The sequence below is a fragment of the Grammomys surdaster genome, unplaced genomic scaffold, assembly GCF_004785775.1.
Source record: "Grammomys surdaster isolate TR1022 unplaced genomic scaffold, NIH_TR_1.0 167, whole genome shotgun sequence".
In the NCBI taxonomy this organism is placed as follows: Eukaryota; Metazoa; Chordata; class Mammalia; order Rodentia; family Muridae; genus Grammomys; species Grammomys surdaster.
In genome coordinates this window covers 3,800,849-3,809,679 of record NW_021604615.1, presented here as the reverse complement: position 1 = coordinate 3,809,679, position 8,831 = coordinate 3,800,849, and the positions used below count along the sequence as shown (strand labels likewise).

The window sequence follows — 8,831 nt, the reverse complement described above, 5'->3', positions numbered from 1 at the left end:
TCTGGAGCATTTCACAATGTTTGGCCTTCTTAAACAAGCTTCTCTAAAATAAATGAACATTCTTTTGGTCCCCAAACTTCCTTCCCCTCCACTTGAACCCACACTCCTCTCACACTTGAAACAAGAGACAGTGTTAAACAGCCAGCTGCATGAGGACTGTACCCATGGTAATCACTCAGGAAATTTTGGTCTGTAAACTTGACCTGGAGTCATTCAGAAAATCAGCCGTGAGACTCTCGTCTGGAAAACTCAGTCAGTGTGGTGGAGGCTGAAGTGGAAACAAAGGTGATAGGGCCACAATGGCTCTAGACTAATGAAATACACAGCCATCTGTGTCTGCAGGGACAGATTTATTTCCTGCTAAAACCTGTATTTCCTGTCTCGTAAACACACTTTCAGTATACCTTTCAAACGCCCAAGGAGAGACCTCAGCCATGGGCAAGTGGTATAATAAATAGGACCAACTCACACTGGCTGCATTTTTCTCTATGGAAGGTTGCGTTTCGCCCTCTAGATTCAGTGCCTGTCTACCTCTCTCCCAGCCTGGCAGCCAGTCTCTATTTCTAAATGATGACCCCCAGTTTCTTAACTCTGTAAATTGCCTTGTGTAAATAGTCTTCTCATCGATACTCTTCTCTAGGGAACAAAGTATTTCCTGACATCTGTTTTGAATTTGTTTTTCTTTTAATTTGTATATAGTCTCCTTTTTCCTATCATCTGCACTGAATTGAAAATAACATACTGAGTTGAGGGGCCTCTTACCGTTTCTAGGATAATACCACCCCAAGAAGCACCAAAGGGATAGCCATGCTATTCCATATTGGTCATGTTACTCTTTGTAAACCAGGCCTGTCATGGGATGCTTCCAGGCAAGATGCCCCACAATCCTGCAATCCTGTTATCGAACCAGATATTGAACGTTATTGAGCCAGAACCTACAAAAGCTGCTAAGTAGAACTATGGATGTGTCTGTCACAGCTAATTGTGTTCCTTCTCAGACTCATACATAGATGAGAATCTCAGGAAATAATTCACGTTGTGCATAATCAATTATACGGGGCTTTTGTCTGACAGAAATAAATGAGATATCAGTGTGAGTCCACATGGTTCTCTCTCTCCTTCCTCTCTCCCCACTCTGCCCATTCCCATCATTTGAGGGCACAGAGACAAGGTGACCATCTTCTGGAAACCGACCCTGATCACAGATTTCCAGTCCCCAGAACTACCAGAAAACAAACTTCAGTTGCAAATCCTAACTGCTACGCCATGTAGTCATGGCAACCTCAGCAGACCAAAATACCATGGCCAAGAAAGAGATTGGCACTACTGGCCTTGTGCACACTTCTCTGGACATGTAGTTGGTGATATCTCCTTATTCGGGGGGCCTCAGTGCCTATATTGACCCATTGATATATTCCTATGGCAATCCTTCACCCTGGGAAAGTGTGACTAAGCCCAACGGTTTTTTGCTTCTGTGAGATGAGGACCAGTCATCTGGACTTGTGTTCTCAACATACCTGTTGGAGAGTTTTAGAGAATGCATGGAAATAAAAACTAATCAAATTGACTATAATCCTAGCATCCTAAGATAAATAACACATCCTTACAATGATGTGAATTCATGCTTAAGCTGGAAGACATACATGTATGTGTTTACATCTATACCTATATGTGTATGTGGGGTACAAATAGGAGATATTCCCATTAATTGTTATGGGAAACTCAGAAATTGAAGTAAGAAATAAAGGAGAAAAGTGCACTGAAGACACTGGTGCCCTGACCCACAGAACTGCAGTGGCAAAGGCCATGTCAGGGAGCAACTGTGCAGCTGCCAAGGCCGAGACAGGCAGCAACTGCAGTGGCATCAAAACCCCCACCCACACCACACGAAGACTGAGTTCTGAGTCCCACAATGATTCTGCCCTTCCCGGGTGAACACTGCGTGCCTGTCCCCATTCTCATGAGCACTGGCCACTAGCCAATTGTATTTGGGAATGTTCATGAGGGTGGGAAAGTATCTTCTCCTTTCCAGGAGGAAATAACCTCATGAGTGAAAAGACTTCATCCTAGAACTCACATTCATTAAAAAAGGGGGGAACGGGCATATCTTTACAAAATGGGATATCTGGTCAACTTGCCACACAAGTTCAATTCTCACGATCTCCTGCGACCTTGGAAAGGAAAGAATGCTACCAGAAGATCTTTTTGGGATAGGGTGTTCCTTCACTGTAAATTACTAACTTCTAAAATTACTTAAATTTAGAAAACTAGACAGTTTCCCAAAGGTACTTGAAGGGCTCTGTCCAAAGTTCAAGCTGTGACAGTGTGTGGACATTTAAGACACAAACAACGATTTTTTTTTATTGGATATTTTATTTACATTTCATATGTTATCCCCTTACCCCATCCCCCACCCACCCGGGAACCCCCCCATCCCCTTACCCCTCCTCCTTCTTCTCTGTGGATGTAACCCCCACCTACCCCCCCCTCCCACTTCCCCACCCTCAAAATTCCCACCCCCTGGGGCGTCCAGCCTTCATGAGGTCAAGGATCTTTTAAACTTCACGAGAAGCACTTCTCAATTAAAAGACTACATGGTTCTTTTTTAAAAAAAAAAATTAATGGATACAGTATTAGGCTTCCTTATAAGTTACCTGATGAAATGATGTCCTGAAGTCAACCTAGCAACCTATCCCATCACCATATTGCATCATCTTTAAGGGACACATGGTCACAAGCCTGGGGACACGGGATCAAAGCCTTGTACGACATGGGAAAATGCTTTTTTAATGTGTGGCTTTGAAAATGTCTCTTTAAAAGGACCCCCTCCCCTCCTACTCCTGGGCTTGGCATATGGCGCACTCCACAGACAGATAAGTACTCATGCAGCTGTTAAGTATCTGGCGCTCTTGCTTGGTGGCATCGTTGCCAGCTGGCCAGCAGCAGCCCCTGCTTGGAGAATGGGCCGATTCCTCCCAGCTGCTATGCAAAGGAAAGGATAGGAATGTTGCTGGTCGCCCATCCCCCCTCGAAGTCATCTTCACTCCCAGCTTTATCCAGCAGCAGAAGCATCCCCAGGAGGCATCTCCTCATGACACAGCAGGCTGCCTTCAAATGAGGTCCAACTGCAAATAGGAGGTTACATTTGAAAAAAGTTAGAAGATGGTAGAAGCTCACCTAGCTGCAAGCTGTGAGTAGCAAATGAAGGGAGGGATCCCAGCCCTACACTTGCCATTTGTAAATGTGTTTGCTGCTGTGGGTGCAGCCAGCAGCCAACGTAAGCCTAACTAGACTCAGCCAAGAAATCAATGGCATCGTGTTTGCCCATCGGGAAGGCTCTGGACAGTGAGATCCACTTTAGCTAGTTTGCTTCTGACAAAGGAAAGCTCTGAAGACTATGGAAATAGTTTAAAATAAAACAAAGAGCTGTGGATTTGGCTGAATTCAGAGAAGTGATAGTATATTTTCAAACACAGAAAGCATTATTAGAACAAGTCTTATCTGAATGGTTCACGTCATAGGAAGGTCGATGACCTATTGCCTGATCCCAGTGTCATGACCCACTAGGATCTGAGAAACTGTCAGAGACATTCCACCCATTAACACGGTCAGACAGACACCTCTGCTGTTAGCACAGTCAGACACCTCTGAGATCCACGCTTTTGATACTGAGGAATGCATTTCTTTTAAGGTCAACATGTCACCTGACATTGAATGTGGAGCAGCCTCTTATCACTTCATGTAGGAACTGCTTGCAACTCTCACCTACACACCCATACTCACCCAAATTCATTCTTCACAGTGTGTGTTCCTTGTGCTGTGGTTGATCACGCAATCCTGTGAGACAGACAAGGCAGAAAGAATAGCTGACTGGAAGATGGCGACAGATCTGAGGTGCTGCCAAGGCAGGCTGGCAAACTGAGACGCTGGGGAGGCAGCTGCAAATGCGTGAGCAGGCAAGAACACACAGGGCCATTAAACTAGCCTCTCTTGTGTGCTTCCTGAGTTACATGTTCCTTGAGCTTCCAAATACAACAAGCTTTATAAAAAACTAAAATGTTTGGGGGCCTTGAACAGGCACATCAGAGCAAGAGGAGGTGACATTACAAAACCTCTGGGGGATCTAGAAGCAGGGCATCCTTCCTACCTACTACATGATTCTGCAACTTACCAGCAACAGCATCTAGGCATGGAAAGGTCCTTTTTTGTCTCAAGCTACAATAAAAAAAGCATGATATACTTGAAATACACTTCCATGACTGAGGAGACAGCAATGTTCCATATGAATAATTATTGCAGAATAGCAACCAGATAAGAAACTCCCATGAAATTTGCAAACGCCAGTTTGTTCAGAGGAAGGGGGATAAATGAGCAAATGCTGGCTCTCTTAATTAAAAAGAGGTAGAGAAAAGTCAAGGGATATTTTTGAAATTATGTTTTCTGAGGCTACTAGGTGATATTAGCAACAGACATTTTCATGTAGCACACATGGCTGGCCTTTAACTCTTCAGGACCTGTGGATGTAACACTTTCTTGTGTATTATTATGTCCTCTGGCTGCCAATTCCATCACAGGGGTAGGGTGCTTTAGGAAATGACAGCACACAGGCTAATAAACACCGTCTGACTCGGTGATTTATTTCCTTCAGAAGTTATCACTGTGTTCAAAGTGATATCCAGCAAAGCGTCACACATTAATTTAAAAATATTTCAACAAGAAAAAACTGTCCCTGCGCTTTCCAATAACACTGAGTTACTGTAAAACGACTCCCCATTTCTCCTTCTATTGGCAGCAATAACAGCAACAACAGACCCCACAAATGGTTTAAAATGTGCAATAAAGGCACAGATCAGGCAGCATCTGTGTGCAAAGCACTGCGCAATACAATATGGCAGGGTAGGGGTGGTAGAGACGGAGAGGGTAGGACGAGAAGCAATGAAGTTAATCTAAAATTACTGATAATTTTGCTGAGCCAAGTCTTTCAATGCTTGGCATGTTTTTATAAGACTTACTTTTACTCTTTTAATTGTCTGTCTGTATGTATGTCTTTGTGTATGCATGCGCTGATGGCACAGGCGCCCTTAGAGACTAGAAGAGGACATCAGATTCCCCCCCCACCCCACCCTCCAAGCTGGGATGAGAAGTAGTTGTGGGCAGGCTGATGTTGGTGCTGGGAGTGAAGTCCAGGCGCCCTAGGAACGAGTGGCAAATGTTCTTCTTAATCACTGTGCCGTCTCTGCAAACCCTGATGTTTAACCTTCTGACTGTTGATTATAGTTAAGAGACTTGTTCAAGACAAAATGGGCTTTGATGAATAGTAAAGAAAATACAGAGATAGGCTACATCTGATAGGCATCATGGCTAGTCAATTTATGCAACTGTTAGACAGTATGACCGTTTTAGAGTCAATCAAACAGTCACAGAACTGAGGATGGTTCCACACACTGGGACACTTGGATCTAAGAGACTCTCTCATGCAACAGTCAAATGCACACAGGTGGCTGGACCATATTGTATGGCAGTCTCCGATGACAATGATGCTGATCAATGTGAGGACCGAAGAACTCCCACCCGTGTCCTCCTTTGGACTCGGGCAATTCCTCATTTACTGTACTTCCAAAACCCAAGAACTCTCTGCCCTGTTCTTCAATGGGATTGGTGATGCCGGAAAGAAAGTTTTCACTGAAACAGATCCTGGGAACTCAAGTACAACAGAAATGCAGAGAAACTCAGAGGAGCAGCAGAGCCATGCAATGCCTTCCTTTCCAAATATGACCTTCTTGACTCTGGAAATGTTTCCAGCACCAGCTAAGGCAAGTCTCTGTTCATCACATGCATGGCAAGTGACCCCACCTTCATACGCTCCCTTGCACTGGCTCCCAGGGTTGCTCACTGGCTCACACTGTACACATCACCCTGTCTCTACAAAGCCTACTGTGTGGCTTACTATTGATTAAGATTGCCAATGAGCAATACATCTCGTTATCTACTTCTCCCTATGCATGCTCACGTGTTTTATCTAAACATTCTAACCACTGTGGTCTATTCATGGAGGAACAGAGGAGCAGTCCTTCCACATAGGAGATTTCTGTTTTCTGTTCTGTAAGAAAGTTTCTCTTATCCCTCTCCTTCATTAAGTACCAGCATAGGAACCATTCACTCAGTTCAGGAGCTTCTCACTAAAAGCATCTACGTGATTAGAACGTCGTCAGAAGCTGTGGCAGTTCTCGTAAGCAACGCGATACAGGATTTAAAATGGGGAACACGCTGTGAGAAATGACCACCGTGGACGTAGTCCTCAGCATGAAGAATGCCTTCCCTTGTTAGGTCTTGGAATCATTTCTCAGCAATTCTGTGATGGGGTCAAACCCCTCATTCGGGGTGGTGATGTCCCTTGTACAGTACACTCATCATAGCTTCATCTCCAGCATGCCTCTAAATGACACAGCCATCACCTAATATATTTCTGTGGTTTCAGCAGTTTCTCCTAATTGCTTCTAATTCCACATGTCCTTGAAGCGGCAGTAAAACCACTCTGCTTCAATATTAATGTCCTCTGTAAAAACATCAGCTAAAAAGAGACAGTGACTAAAGAGGCCAGAGAAATCTACAGGATTCTCTGATTTCATTAGAGACAATCAGGTGCTAGTGTTTGGGGGGACAGATTTACCAGTCACCGTGAAGTCTTCTGTTCTGTGACAGTGGCAGTGACTTCCTGTGTCTCTCTCATCTTTCATGGCTTGCTTGTCTCTCTAACACCGGCGTCTGAGATGATGCCTAGGATGGTAAGGGACCACTATGCTACTTCTCTGGTGTTTATCTAACTAACATTTGAATTTTACTTCAAGCTAATAAGTCTCTCTGTGTTGTGATTTATTGCCCTTTCATCTATTCTTAATAAACACTTTGCAGCTACTCATGAGAAACTGTTCGTGGCCTTAGAGTACAGAAATGAGCAGAACAGACAAGGCTCTGATCTGGTACAAGTTCATTTCTGTGGAGGTCAAAAGACATTGAAATAAAAATGAATGGTACAGCACACTGATGATCCTACATACTGAAACCGGAAGCAGAACACAGGACAACATGGAGACATCAAGCATGCTAAGAAGAACATAGAGTAACATGACAGAGAATGAGAGGTCATGCTAAGCAGAACACAGAACAACATGACAGAGAATGAGAGGTCATGCTAAACAGAGCACAGACTAACATGACAGAGAATGAGAGGTCATGTTTAGCAGAACACAGAATAATAAGTCAGAGACACAGAATAATAAGTCAGAGACCAAGAGATCATGCTAAACAGAACACAGAATATCATGATGGAGATTGAGAGGTCATGCTAACCAGAACACAGAGTAACATAACAGAGAGTGCAAGGTCATGCTAAGCAGAACAAAGAATAATATGTCAGAGACTGAGAGATCATGCTAACCAGAACACAGAGTAACATAACAGAGAGTGCAAGGTCATGCTAAGCAGAATACAGAATAACATGACAGGGAATGAAAAGTCATGCTAAACAAAATGGCCACCTATGGAGAAGAGATAAGACCACTCGGGAATGACAGTGTGGAATTTGATCTGAGTATGTGGAACAATGGAAAGTCCCTTTGAGTTCTGAGCTGACAGCCAGGTCAAGAGGCAGGACTCGTCAGATATTTTCAGTGTGGCAGTCAAATGAGAATCTCCAGATTGGGCTTCTGGCTTATGAAAACCAGAAGAGTCTGGATTAGAGAAGTGGATGTGGGGACACCTTTAGAAGGTGAAGTTGTTGGTCTAGAGAAGATCATCCAGGTGTTACGTGCTGAAGAGATGAGTGTGAACCCCAAGAATTAGATGTTTGGAAGACAGAGAAACTGGCAGAGAAGCCTGGGAAAGAGGCAATGGAAGGCTGGAGATGGTTCAGGAAACAATAGCTCCCTCAGAATCAACAGCAGAGAGAACAATGAGGCCGAGTGCTCTATCTAATGATGGGAGAACCTGTATGGGGACAGAGGATCTACCAGGCCATAGCCTCAGCAATAGTCAGTGGTGGCTTGTCCACAATCAAACTCCGTGGATGGATGTGGCAGGGAATCCAGGTACCATGGGTTCTGAGAAATAAAAAGGAGAAAGACAAATCTGGTGTCTAAATATCATGACTGCCTTCCTTTAAATTCTCTGCAATGAACAGCTTGGCAACAAGAGCTTTTCTTTAAGAAAAAAACGTGGTTGAATGATACAGGGACATATGTGTAGCCCAGGTACGACAAGAACAGCTGAAGCTGCCATCTCATTTCCAAAGATTCCAGTGGTAAAGCTTCTTACACGAGGAGGCTCCAGACTAATGCCAGGTAGGCTCTAGCCCCAAAGGCTGAAGGCCTTCCTTTCTTATGAGGTACAGGATGGAGTATAATTAATAAGCAATCCTAGAAAGCTAGCAGCATCTTTATTTTACAAGGAATAATCTCAAAATATTTTTCTTGAGTATACGTACCTAAGAATCAAGCCAGCATTTCTCTCTGTTCCCACGGCTTGCCATGGAAAACATTCTGAAACTGTGAGGTGATGGGATTTGTAATCTGAGAAAACAAAAGGTGTCAGACTGGTTGGTTTTAGGACAAAGAGTCAGAGATGTTTTTAAATTAGTAAAAACCAGGCTTGACTCTTAACATTTATACCAAAAGGCATGTACTATACTAGGACCCTATACCTTTACAGGCATAAATAGAAGGGTAATCTCACATTTTATACATAAGTGTAATTAATGGAATACTATTTCAGAACACATATATGTTGTGTGTGTGCACACATGCACAGGCATACACACACACACACACACTTAT

The 8,831-nt window shown here is 43.7% G+C and overlaps 1 long non-coding RNA gene across 1 annotated transcript; it reads right to left on the bottom strand.

Moving 5' to 3' along the window:
- Nucleotides 1–3,811: 3,811 nt before the first annotated feature.
- On the bottom strand, nt 3,812–8,039 carry LOC114620233. The gene is made up of 3 exons (XR_003711296.1): nt 7,987–8,039; nt 4,172–4,215; nt 3,812–3,837 (listed from the first exon to the last, which is right to left on the bottom strand). It is a non-coding gene; the product is annotated as an uncharacterized LOC114620233 (long non-coding RNA).
- Between the last annotated feature and the right edge of the window lie 792 nt (nt 8,040–8,831).